The sequence below is a fragment of the Protopterus annectens genome, chromosome 1.part1 (assembly GCF_019279795.1).
Source record: "Protopterus annectens isolate FY-2018-M chromosome 1.part1, PAN1.0, whole genome shotgun sequence".
Classification (NCBI taxonomy): Eukaryota; Metazoa; Chordata; order Ceratodontiformes; family Protopteridae; genus Protopterus; species Protopterus annectens.
In genome coordinates, this window is record NC_056726.1 from 917,731,161 (window position 1) to 917,746,180 (window position 15,020).

Below are 15,020 nucleotides of genomic sequence, written 5' to 3' on the forward strand. Positions count from 1 at the left end.
ATATTGCTGGCCAACTCCTCCTGAGTTCAGGGGAAGTATATATGCTCATTGGCATGTGGTAACATAGCATCCAGGAACTGGTGGAGCACCCTGGATAAAACCAAAAATTCTGTAGAATAAGCAACAGGCAAGCAGTTTAAGCCACAAGGATACTTTACTGGAATAAATTAAAGCACTTTTCGTCAAGCCAATGCCCGACTTCCTCAGAAACAATCACATATTGACGTTAAAAACCAACATGTATATATACATAATCATTAAAACACTGCATAATCTCATTAGTTAATTAACTATTTAAAGTAACAATGACAAACAAACCGTATTTTTAGGAGTACCCTGGATGCTGATGCCTGTGAGATCCCCATGATATCTCCAGTTGGCCTTTGAAAGGTACCTGTGGCTAGTATTCTCAAGCTTACACATACCTTCATGTCCACTGGGATGGGTTCCCCTCTGTTGTTTCTGGATCTCAGGCATGGCCGGCACAGCTCAACTATTTGCTGTATGATGTCCCTGTCCACCCTTTAATGCTCTACTATCTCCAGATCATGTAGCCACTGGTAGGTTACCCTTGGTCTGAACACTCTTCTCCTCCTCCGGGGCCTGAGGTGGTGGTTAGCATCATCCTCCACAACACCTTCAGTCTCCAACACATGGTGATAAATCACAGCTATGGCAGCTCCCAACAAGTACATTGTAAAAGTTCCCCATCTGTTTACACCGATGGTGCAGTGTTTGGGAATACACAAGTATGTGTGAGGTGCCTTCACACTTTATACTATTGTGCTTTGAACACTGATGATGTCATAGGGTGTGTATGTACAATCGGAGATGCAGGGTATCTTATGTGTTTTACCACAGGTACTGCTATTGTGGTGCCTTTGGTGTTGAATTACATTTAGCTGCCGTGGATTACCTCTTGCCCTTGCCTTAACTTTTCTTAACGATTCCCCTCCCATTGTCTGGCATGCATCCAGCAGCCTGCTTTCTTGTTTTGTACTTTCCCAAACCAGGATTATCTTGCGAAATGTGTTCTATAGCCGATCTACTGCAGGTTTGCTTTGCTCTGTGGTGACAGTTCTCTTTTCTTTGCAATCCGACACTTCCCCTATCCTGTTCTGCAGGTTGCTGCTAGCAGCCTTGTTAGCTGCCGTCAATGGCCCACTGTGAGTTAATAGGTGTTAATTGCTCAGTTGTACTCCAATTAACCTACTGCGGCATTTCCTTATTGTCTTCCCCTAAACTTCCTGTTTGAGCTGTGGTGCGCGGCACGTGCGTCCGCTTACCGGGTATCGAGCACATTTTCATCCATGTACACAAGTGCTTTCGGGCACCATGTGTGCTCTCAGCTAAGTTTCATAGTTTCATAGTATAATACTAGGCTATCTGCCCTGGGGCATTTGTAAGCCTAGCCATAGTGATGTGGCTTTTGCCACCCCATGAAATGGTACAAAAATGTACAGAATAAATCTAGAATACTGTGCCTCTGTCTAGTAGTGACACAATGAAGGTCCCCTTATATAATAGAATTAGTTTACTGTGCCCCTGTCAAGCAGTGACACAGATGTGACCCCTGGGGTATAGTTTCATAGTATAATACTAGGCTATCTGCCCTGGGGCATTTATACCTACATCCACACCCCTATCCTGCGGCTTTGCTTAGCAATGGGCAACCCGGATTTGCATTGCTCCAATGTGCTTACAGCTACGGTGGCACACCCCACTCCTGATGTCATGTATACCTCCAGACCACTCCTTGGTGTTGTAGCGCTGTGCCATATGGTACATAATCTTGAATTTGTCCTCAGTCATCAGCAGTCATTCAAGATCCAGCTACCAGGCATTGTTTGGTCCTGTTGTGACCAGTTGAAGAATATTATCTGTATTGTATGCTTTATTTCATTTGAGGATTACATGTGTCTGTACAGGCTCATGCTACATATCCATCTGGACTTCCTATAGTATTTTAAAGGGAGGTTGGCATAATGGTTAAGATATTTACCTTATGGACAGAAAGTGCAGGGTTGGCTTCTCACATGGGTTAATTGGCTAGTCTTAAAATGGCCCACAAAGACAATTAGCCTGGTATTAATCTATGAACTTATTATATGTGAGGTTCAAATGCTGAGGTCTGGCTGTGGCATGCACAGAATTCCATACTGAGGTTCTTTATCATGGCTGTGAGGCATATCAATTTTCTCCTTTCTCTAAATTGAAGAATTTGAGAAAAGAATCAAATTCAAAATTCCTGTGATGGTGTTCAAGCCTGTATATGACCAAGATCTTTCCTACAGATGTTCTACTGACACTGTTGGTCATTCCCTTGGAACTACTGGTAGCTCTCAGGGCTTTGGCCTGAGTCATTGAGGCTAGGTCTTTCTTCCATCATGTTGACATGTGGTATTTGCTATTAGGGCACATACTTTTCAACTGTAGCTACTTTTTAGGTAATAGTCCACATTTTATCTTAACAATTTGATCTATCCCTCCTTAGACCAGAATATTTTTGAGAAGGTCTACTCATTACATCCGAGTGACGCCTCCAGGTGCATCTGCAGTTACCTCCTACTGCTCCTCTAGGCGTCAAATATTACTTGTGCATATTTGCATTAATAATTCCAAAACCATGCTACATACAAGGTTTAAAAATATTTTACCTTGAAGCATACATGATGGCAAACACAATTGTATTGATATTTGACTTCTGTCAATGAGTATTTGTTAGAATTGTAATGTGATAATTTAATTTTTAAAGGCTCAGGCCACACCCACTAGGAGTAAAAGGTACATACTCAAAATAGTTGTACTGGAGTGAATGAGTTTTACTCCCTAATTATGGCACTTTCCCATAAATACTTCTTGCTTTGTCATTAATTCTGGAGAGAAAGGTTAAGAGCTATGGTATGGCACTTTCTAGACTGTGACTCTATACATTGCATTAGAAGGTGCTTTAATATTTACCAGCCCAACACACCATTTCAGAACCTTTCTAATCACTGTGAACCTGCGCTATCTTTAGACTGTTTTATTTTAAGTCATGTGTTTATGCTTTCAGTCTTTTCTTTATTTTTTATTTTCACTTATTTACAATCAATTAATTTTGTTTCACTGTATATATGTTAATGACGTAAGCCCATGAGCATATGTGAGTTTTTAACAGGGTAACCTGGGAGCACTGTCTGACCAAATGACTCGCAGCGTCACACAGTTTGAAATCTGTAAAACGGAGGAAACATCTCCCAGGCTATGGGATGAAACTCCAGTATTTTGAAGCTACATTCATTCTTGTTTCACTATTTGTGATGTGCTTAGTTTTATAAGCATGCAAATAAGTTTCTGTAATTGACTGGCTGATACATAGCTTGCAGTATAGAATTGCAAAATTACCAATAAGCAAGTGAATACTTAATTAAAAAAACAAATAAATGTTTTATTTTTTCCTCTTTTCTAATTATTATTGGTAACCTTTATCCATTTGCATCTATGCAGACCGTCTAAAAAAACTCCAGCTTTACGCCTTCGCATATTGCCTACTCAGAGACGATCTCTGCCTAACATACAAAGCTATGTCAAACCCAGAGCTGTTGGACATGCTCCACTTAAAGAAATCTAAATCTCTCCAAGCTACACACTCTAGGGACCTAAACCTTGCCACCACAATAAACAGAACATGCTGGAGGTATAGATTCCTGTCCCAGAGACTTTCCATACTATGGAACAAACTACCTATCTATATCAAACAAAGCTCCTCATTAGCACTCTTCAAGATTGGATGGGAGATAGGAAATTCACCCCTGGGATCACTTCTGTGGCTCTACTCAACAGGGGCACAGGAAAATAAATTTCTTGGGTGGCGAAAGCCAGGATACCGTTTGGCTAGGCTTATATAGGCCCTAGGGCAAATAGCCTAGTACCTACCTATGAACCTATGAACTGAGTGCATATGTGACACTGATATTTTTTCAGTTTTGTTATAAATGCAAAAATATTATGGCTGGTAATAGATTAATGTTTTTATTTAGAAGAAGTGAAATGTAAACATATATTCAGGGAAAAAAAATGGACATCCAGTTTGCTAGTTTCTGTATAGGATATGTTTGTGTAAGTTAATCTTAGAGGATTAAAGCTAATGGCTACTTAATGGGCTTAATCTTGTATTCCTCAGTTTAGTTACATTTGTCTCCATTTTTTAATGTGTGACTGAGTAGATAGTACTCCAGTGTCATCACTTAAAAAAAGAGACAATTGTCTTTAATGAGTTTACCCAATTAACAAAGTTTAATAATATTAGCATATTACACAAAGCATAAAGTAATATCATACCACATCTGAAATACCCTATTCCAGACAAGTTTTTAACTGCAAACAGAAAAGGAATAAAAAAGTATATCTGTTAGCAAACATGGGTAAAGCCCTGACTAAAGCATAGGTAGTCTGGCTTCATTTAATCTCTCAGGTGTCTGCTGAAGCTGATAGATGTGCCTATCTGGGACAAAAGAGATTGAACTGTACCAGCCTATGCCACTCTCCCTGGCAGGAATGGCAAAGAAATGAATGCCAGAGCCTTCATTGACAGATTCAGGTAAGTATGCAAATGCACAAAAAGGAGCAGTGATGTTTTGCTGCCATGAGTTATACATTCCCTAGCCAACAGGAGGGGTTAGGTCCATAATCAGGAAATACCCATAATAGCTACCACTGTGATGGATGTTCAGCAGATTGCTCTCACTCCAGTGATATAGAATTAAGGGGCAGTGGACGCAGCCTAATTGTCAGCTGACACAGGTTGTGGAAAAAATACACAAAAAGAGAACACAGGAAAAAAGTAACACAGTAGGCAAATCACTGATGACATGCGCCATAAATCAATGATGACATACACCATGATGGTGTATGCTGAGGACATCCTTCATCTGAAAGCATGGACATAACAGTGTATGCAAAATTTCGCTTAAATATTTCACTCAAACATATTTAAGATGAATTACTGAAAACAAGCCAATAGTAATGACATTAAAACACTGCAAGTGTAGAAAAGCTACTTCAAAGTCGCCTATGCATTAAAAACTGAAACTTAAAACCATCAATTAGTGCTTTAAAAGGCTATTAATCCAAATCATCAATCACATCAGTAGGAAGTAGGCTAATAGCTTGTAAAATATGTAATTCTAGGTTCTCATATCCATGTTAACAGCGCAACTGATTCAAATAATCTGACAATGTAAATCTAACTTGGCATGAGACAGCTGGTTCTTTCAGTTACTGCTGGCTTACACAAATGTGGGATCATCTGAAATGTGTTTAACATCAATATTAATTCAGAATGATGTAAGTGCTCATCTAGCAGATGTAATAATTTTATGGAAATTAGTTCAGCATGCGGTCTGCTTGTGATTACTAGATCATATAACCCACCTGCCATGCTAAGACGAATGCTTAAAATGTAGGGAAAACATGACTCGCTGCAAATAATAAAGAAAAAAAAAATGTTTGTACACTATAACATAATTCCTCTTAATGTGCTTATCTCAAAACAAAGCACAAACTCAACAGTAGATAGGAAAGATTAATGAAAACATTTTCTTGTCCTCCAATTTCCAAAGCTAAGCAGAGCTACAAAGGTAAACATAAGGAAAATGTTGCCAGAAAAGCAATAAGTAAAACTGATACTGAGAGGGTAAGAATAGGTGATACATTCAAAATAATGTCAGGTGTTCTAATTTTAATTAATGCACTGCATTTAATACCACTAATTATAGTTGACTTTTTAGTATAGTATTTGTAACAATGCTGAAAATGGAAATTATTCTATAACATGCCATAGATGGCTTATATTACATATTACTATACTAGTATTATTTTAAGGACAGTACATTTGCTTTAATATGTTATTATATAAATCAACATTAATCTTAAAATATAATTTGTAAAAAAAAAATAAGACTTGCAAGTAACTGAAACTTTATGTAGTACATGGAAAATACTGATTACACTTCAATATTTAGAAAACACAAAACAGTTAATCACCAGTAAGGCATATGACCTGACCCTAACAAATGCTAAGCACCCCCTGTGAAAGTTGTTAAGGTTGGGTCCCATGCTAGAAAGTAAAATCTCCCTGAAATGACTAGCAAATGATAGCGGCAGAACAAAACATTTGTTTTTGCCTGCTGTCCATACCCCTTAACTTCCTGTAAAATAAAAAAATAATAATAATAATAATTTAATAAACTTGATTAAATAACACTGTGTGTTCACCTACATTATCTGAAGAATGTGAATGCTGACACTCTAATGTTGATGTTGTTGTCCTTCAGCTTTTCCCGGTTAGGGGTCGCCACAGTGGAACTCCGGTCCGCTAATGATTGGCAGTAGATTTGAGTGGTAAGAAAGCCGACTATAATGGACTACATTACAGTACCACACTGACAGCACCCCTAAGTTCTTTATGGCTTTGAAAGCTAGCTTTCTCCTTAATAAATCACTAGCCTTCTTGTAGAATTCATTGTCCCTATGAACACCCATGATGATTAACTATTCTAGAGAATGCAGGCTTGCATTTAGATCAGTGAATTTATTCTCATTTTTATATGGACTGCAAGTTCATGGCTCTTAAAAGAAAGAGAGCAACTGAAAAACATAAGTGATCATAAACATTTGTCTTGTGTGCTTAAATGTTTTTTTCTCTGTTCAGCAGACATATTCTATCAAGACTACTTTCAGTCTTAATGTATTTTGCTTGATGTATTGAACAAACAACCTTCATCCTTTTATTCCTTGCCTCACACTGCATATTCATAAAAATGTGGTATATTTACTGTATAATTTGTAAAAACAACAGTCTCTGTTCTCTTTATTGCATGATGTTTATAGCCTAGGCTTTCATCATTTATTTTTTGCTAGGTGCTGTGCAATGATGTAGCATACTTCTCAGCTGCTTGTGTCCAGCTACTATCTTCTTTCACTTCTGAGTCGGTAAGGCTATTAGAAGCAGTCTGTTCTGGGACACTAATTTTTGATGTTCCCTTACTTTACTAGAGGATTGTGGAGACATGTCTTGCTTGTTGATAACCATAGTTGTTCTGTTACAGCCATCCAGATCAGCTGTTCTTACTTTGCCTTGGCAATCTTCTTATCTTGGGCTAAGCCTTCCTTGAGGTGATTCAGTGTAGCCGTCTTGTGCTCTGTAAGGTTAACCAGCTTTTCTTGTTGGAGGTTAAGTAGATGATCCTTTTGTGTTACTTGAGTGATTAATTGGATTACCTTGATTAAGTAGATTATCCTTTTGTGTTACTTCAGTGATTAATTGGATTGCCCTGATTAAGCAGATGATCCTTTTGTGTTACTTCAGTGATTATTTGGATTACCCTGATTGAGTAGATGATCCTTTTGTCTTACTTTAGTGATTAATTTGATTACCCCAATTAAGTAGATGATCCTGTTGTGTTGCTTTAGAAATTAATCAGATTACCCTGATTAAGTAGATGATCATTTTGTGTTACTTCAGTGATTAATCAGATTACCCTGATTAAGTAGATGATCCTTTTGTGTTACTTCAGTGATTAATCAGATTACCCTGATTAAGTAGATGATCCTTTTGTGTTACTTCAGTGATTAATCAGATTACCCTGATTAAGTAGAGGATCCTTTTGTGTTACTGCAGTGATTAACTGGATTACCCTGATTAAGCAGATGATCCTTTTGTGTTACTTCAGTGATTAATCAGATTACCCTGATTTAAGTAGATGATCCTTTTGTGTTACTTCAGTGATTAATCAGATTACCCTGATTAAGTAGATGATCCTTTTGTGTTACTGCAGTGATTAATTGGATTACCCTGATTAAGCAGATGATCCTGTTGTGTTCCTTTAGTGATTAATAGGTTTACCCTGCCTCAGCACATCTTTTGCAGTAATGTTTCTACTGCTTGGGCTGCTCTCATTCTTTTCTCTCCATTCATTATTTCCATCATTTATTTGAGTGATCACCTTCCACTCTGTCCTCTTTCCTGATCCAACTGCTATTGCTGAACCTGCAACTTGTGTCAGTCTTACTGTTTTCCATTTGTTATCTTCACCACTGAACCCCAGTATAGTATTTCTTTTTGTGTACTGCTATTTCACATTCCATTTTCAAGGTGCTAACCAAAAGTATGTTAGTTTGTATACTGTTTTTTAATACTTTGCTTCAAATTCAACTCCCACTCATTTTTTTGCATCTGATTCTCCTTTAATTATCTTCTCGTATCAGGAATTCTCAGAAACCTGGCAATTTTACAATAAATTAGCTGCCCTATACTGATATTGTAACATTGCTGGGATATTTTTTCCCCTGGATTGTATGTCCTTTTTACAAAACTCATCTCTAGGGACAGGCATTGAACCCTTTCCTCTTAGACCACAGACTATGAGAAAAAATCTGCAGGTATTTTGATGTTTCCATCATATTCACTACCATCCTCTTTCTTGTGGTCTCTGGTATCCACTCCTTTCTTTGAGAAGACATGGGCTCTTCAGAAACAATTGGTGTGTGACTCTTCCATGTGTGATGCATTTTACTGATTGTGAAATTGAAGTGCTGCTAGAGGTTCAATCATTTGCACTCTGTAAATGTTGAAGAAAGATTGCAATTCTTTGTTTCCAACACACTAACTAATTTCTACAATACTTCTATTCCCAGTTGTCACTCTGTTTTTATTAGTCCATTTCCTTTCATATTCATAGCATCTACTGTTATATAAGGATAACTGTTGATATAACGTATGGTAACTGTTCCTCTATACTTTTCATCCCAGTAGTCTGTTCCTGGTTTTCATCCCAAATTCTGTCCAATATTTCCTGATGTTATTCAGAATTCCTTTGAGGAATTTTGCCTTTTTTGTAACCTCTTCCAGAATTTTGACTTATCTGCTATAATCCAATTTTCTTTTTTCTCTAAATCATTTTTATTGAAATCACATACTTCATGAAGAATCAAAATACAATTGCTCAACACATCCAAGCTCGGTATAGTCCATTGCTTACAACAATATATCTTAAAAACTGAAATGTGACATCCTTACTAGTAGAAAGCACCATCCACATGTAACAATGCATGCCTTACATAAACAAAACAGATTTTACATCAGTTTCTGTCCACTACAAAACTTTCTCCCCACTGACATAATACCTCTCACCCCTTTAATTCTCTTCTCCTAGTATTTATCTTTTCTCTCTTCTCGTTACCTCTCCGTACTGTATCCCATTTCTAATTCAATCTTCCCAACCAGTTTTTGTTATCTTCACTTACTGTTATTTGCTTTATACAACTTTTGTACTTCTGATACCCTCCTCACTTTCTACTCATTTGCAGTTCCCTTTTTAACTATCCTGCCATTGCTAGCATATCTTTCCCTCCTTGTCTTCCCAACTCCAATGCTTTTTCATCCACTCTGAATAAACATAACACCCATTGCTCCCTTACCTCTTTATTGCGCATAATAGCACTTACCCTTTTAACTCCCTGTCTTATACAACAATTTATCTTTCATATTTTGACATTACTGATACACCCACATGCTTTTCATTCTTCATCAATTTCCTTTTGCAACCATCTGCCATCATCTCCTGTATTACATCCACTCTGAATAAGAATAACAACCATCCCTCCATTTGCCTTTATTGTACAGCATACTCTATATTTTTTCATTGTCTGACATTCTTTCTTCACCAACTTAAATCTCTACTGCATATGAATATTACTTGTCTTTGTCTCTGTAGCAGCAACATTCCAGACTTCCCTAATGGCCCTCCTCTCCTAAAATCTTTGTTGCCCTATACCATGTATGTAAAGAAAAATCAAACCGGTACTCCACAGCTTTTTCAAAATATATTATGAAAAGTTTTTTTAAAATATTAAAACTTGTTTCAAAGGCAATTCTGAGTATCAAGTTTGCCAACAGTCAACACAATTTCTTCTCGGTAAGAATGCCACTGCATTCAAAATGTGACCACGAATGTTCTATGTTTCAACAACTAAACATATGCAGCAAAAAGTCCTTCAGTGCACTCTGTACTTTAGATACCTCTGTGATATTAGTCGCTTAGCTGAAGCAAAAACAGATGTTGCACTGTGAAGTAGAATTCAATTTTTTCAAAGCCAAACAAACTTAACATAGCCAAACAAACTTAACATGACCTTGAATGCTCCAAACCCTCTCACAATATAAAGTGCTCCAAAAAAAAATAGACATTTCCTTGCTCAATTGTACTCAAAACTGAAGCTTTCAGAATGTTGTTCAAACTCTACTTCACTTCAGATATTCAACATAATAAAATCTTCCACACAATACTTTAAGTAGCAACATTCAGATAAAACTTTCCTTGAGTTTAAGACACAGATGTAATGTCCCAAATTAACATACGATAAGCGCTTTTGGTAAAACCTTCATCATATCATACTAAATAGGGACACCATTACTTCTATTTATATCAAAATTTTAACCAATGGAATTCAAAATAGCAGACAACACCTTCTTCCCAATTATCTCCATCCATTCAGCATCATAATCCAGTAACACACCTACTACTCAACCAATAGTAGGTCTCCTTGCTTTAAGTATAGGTTTGAGCGGAATAACTGCATTCAAGCCAGGAGCTCGATCTGCCCATAGATTTACTATCCATTTGGTTTCACAAATCTCATTTTTATTAGTAACATCACCTCCTTTAATGCCCTCAGGTATTTTTTCAATAACTTTAAAAAGAAAGCTATGGCTGGGAAAACTTGATACATATACTGCCAAAGCATTATGAGCATCCCCTCTTCGAATATCTCCTAGATGCCGTAATAACCTCGTCCTAAAAATCTGGTTGGTTTTTACAACATAAAATGTCGGGTATTCTTTACAGGTAGCCAAGTAAACAACATTTATTGTAGACAGGTTGCCTTACAATTAAAAATATAATCTCTATCCATTCCTGAATGTCTAAAAGTGTTATTACTATCAATATGTCTACAAGCAGAACAATTGCCACATTGAAAAGTACCTTTTCTTCCTACTATAGCAGGTCTCTGAAAACCATCTTTCATACATAAGAGACGTTTGATGTTTTTCTTATTTTTATAACTATAGTGCGGATTTTCCCCTACTATAGAATGCAGTTTCGGATCCTGAGTGAGAATAGGCCAAAACTTGCTAATAATTTATTTAATCTGTTTATTATCCGTACTATATGTGATACTTAGTCGTGTGAATGGTAAATTCCACTTCTTTTCTATCTGGGATACTTCAGAATACTGTACGTTCCCCATACGTGGTTTCTTCATATTCAGTTCTGTATCCATCTTTGAATATCCTCATGCTTGTACACAATCTTGTAAGTTAGCTACCTCTTGTTGAATTACTGACTCCTGCGTACATCTCTTAGTAATTCTTGAGACCTCATTCTTTATAATATTACTAGTTACATGTCTTGGATGCATGCTACTTTTATGGAGACAGTGATTTCTCCAAGTAGGTTTCATGTAAAGTGTTGTCTCTATTGTCCCATCTTGATTCAAATTCACATTAAGATCTAAAAAATTCACTGAGTCACATGAATATTGGCTAGTGAATTTCAAAAATGATGTAGTTTCATTCAAATATCATTGGAATGACAGGAAATTAGTTTCATCCCCTTCCCAAAGAAGGAAAAGGTCATCTACAAAATGGCCATAGAATTTAACATTCTGAAACCAAGGATTGAGATTACTTAGAACAAATTTATTTTCCCAGTCTGAAAGGACAATGTTCGCATAACTGTTGGCACAGGGAGTGCCCATTGCAACCCCCCATCGTTGCCAATAGACGGATTGTCCATAACAGAACAGATTCGTGTCCAGTATGATTTCTAATAAAGAGCATATTAAATTAGCATTTTTGCTATTTCTGTTTGCTCCCTCAATAATCTTTCTTACTGCTTCAACTCCAAGATCATTGGGTATTGATGTAAATAAACTAGTGACATCCATAGTGGTCAACAACAAATTTCCTTTCTCCTTTAGAGCTCCTAGGGATTCTGTTAACTTCTTTAGGAAGTCATCTGTATCCCTGATAATGCTGGGAATATTCAGCAAGATCTCTTTAAGGTTCTTCTCTACAAATAATGACATAGATTCAGTTAACCATCCTTGCCCAGATACTATAGGGCATAATGGTGGATTAAAGGGGTCTTTATGTACCTTAGGTAGTCCGCTGATAGAGGGAACTGTAGGATGTTCCATCTTGAAGAAATAATATTGATCATTACTTATACTACCTTCTATGAACATAGAATATGGTAAGTCCTGGATCTTTGCAATATGTTTCTCCATGCTTTTAGCATCAACTTCCTGATACGTTGTTGTGTCTTTTAGCATCTCATCCATCCTTTTCCTGTACCATTCAGAAGAAAGAACTACAATAGCTCCCCCTTTGTCTGCTGGTTTTATCACAATCTCATCATTATGTTGCAGATCTATCATGGCTTGTCTTTCTTGAGATGTTAAATTATGGTAGTGTTGGACACCCATGCTCATCCTTAGTTGCTCTACTGCATCAGTGCACATATGAGAAAATAACTCCACTGCTGGATGATTCATAGGTACAAATGCACTGGGTTTCCTAAGTGTTTTCCTCTCTTTGTTTGTTCCCAAAAATGCTTTTTAAAGTTATGTATGTAAGGACCTCATATAATGATCTCTCACTGACCAGAATATGTGGATTATCTCACATGCTTCTTCCACTTCTCATCAAGATCCCAAACCTTCTTTCCAAGTCCACCTCTCCCTAAGGTTACTTAAGTCTATTACTTCCTCCTCCTCTCCTAAATTCCTGTATATCTCTCCTACCCCTCCTTTTTTCTATATTCACACAATCACTCTCCCTTCCTCTTATACCTTGTTTTCTTCCTCTCCAGCCTTCCTCTTCACTGTTCACAGCACTCGCTGAATGATTCCTCTGCACACTATCCAAGTGCATATTTTTCCCCAAAGTTTTGCCCTGCTCCAAGGATATATATTGCCCTGTCTTGCCCTCTTTCTACCTCACTTCTGTTCTGTTCTTTTCTGTTCTGTTCTGTGTCTCAATCCTTTTTCATTCCACTCTGTCAATACACTCCTAAATACTTGCTGCTGAATTTCACTCTGCATAACTCTGATTCTGGACCATTTTGGTCCTTCCATTCTTGCCACTTCTTTCATAAACTTCCTTATTCCTGCATCCACTGCATTCTGTAATTCTCCAAAAATTTTATTTTCTCTCTTATCATTACCCCAACAAACCTGACATCTGACTTTATCATTTTTCAGTCATCTCAAACTTTGTGTAACATTTACCACCATAGCATACTTCTTAACTCCAGCATGCATCATCCTCCTATTATGTTTTGGGCCCTTCCTCTCTCCTTCCTTATCCTGCTTCTTCTTCATCTCCATGCAAATCTATCACATACTTTCCCAATTAATCCTAGCTACACCATCATTGCTTTAATCTGCACTTATTTATTTAGCATTTTTGACCAGGATAGTCCAACTGGGCTAGTGGCCTCTTTACAGAGAGAGTCAAGGTGGTGTTTATACCACTATGGGAAATTTGTCCAGGGCATCAGGGAACTTCCCCTGTTTGTCATTGTTGTGAGTGGGAACCATTTTTGAGGAGCACTTCCTGTTTCTGTTCCAGGCACAGAAGCAGTCTGGGGAAACAGGGAGGCAGATGGAGAGAGAAGGAGATGATGAAGTGGTGAAAGAAATGAAGGAGAAATTAAATATTGAGACTGGAGAATGTGTGCAGGATTCTGAGGAAATGTTTCAAAGAAACCTGTTTGATGGATATGAGTCAACAAATGATTTATGTATAATTACAACTCTACAGTCAGGAAGGTTGCAGGATGATTTACTTAAAAAAATGGTGGTGCAGATTGAGCCAGAAAATGAAGGAGATGTTTCCCGGGGGGGGGGGGGTTCATTATGGAGAAAAATACAAAAGAAGGATGCACAGACAATCCTGATGAATAATGGTGAGATGGAGAAGAAAACATATGCAGAGAAAGTAAAAGAAGGCAAAAGTGGAGTAGCAGAAAAGAAGGCAGAAGAAAAAAACAGAAGTATGTGGTAAGGATTCAAAGTAAAAAAGACAAAGAAATGAGCAGGCATGAAGTGTGGGATGATTTAATAGCTACTCTGGGTAATAAAGCACATGAGGTAAGAGCATTTATTCTTATTAACAGAGACATTTTCTGTTATTGTATTTGAGACTGTTTTTTCAATGAAAAAAATCTTGGAGGATATGAAAAAATAAAGACTGTAACCATTGAATCTTTATTTGATAAAAGCATTTAACAGGGAAACAAATAAGATTCATGTACCATTTTAAACAGAGGTAGAAAGACAGACTTTGAAAAGGCATTGAAAGTTTTACGTAAAGAAGTACAGGAAATTGCAAATGTTTATGACAAAAGAGGTTTGTGGACTGGTGGCTGGGATTGTAATACTGTGTTAATAATAGAAGAGAAAAAATCCTACATATACCAAGCATGATAGGGAATAGGGGTGTTGTAAAATAATGGGAACAATCCAAAACATGTGTTTTTGTTGAAAAGAATGGCATTTGACAAGTAACCGTGACAAAAGAAAAGTGTTATATTTGTCAGGAAATGGGACACGATGAAAAAAATGTGAATTGAAATGTTATAAATGTAACAAAATTAGACATTTATGGATGGATTGCAAACATGAAAATAACAGTGAGAAAAAAGGAAAAGAAAGACAAGAAAATAAACAAAGATAAGAACTTTTAGAAGTAATAGAAACAGAAGAAAAATCAGATGAGGAAAAATAATAAAGAGGGCATAGAAGAAGGTTCTGAAATAAGTGATGAAGAAAACATAACATGAGTGATATATATTGGTAAAATGGTAAAAGAGATAAAAAGAAAATTTAAAGGGATAAGTACATAAGGAAAAAAGAAAGAAAATGGAAGAAAAAGAATACATGCAACTAAATAGTGGAGCTTGGTATAATGG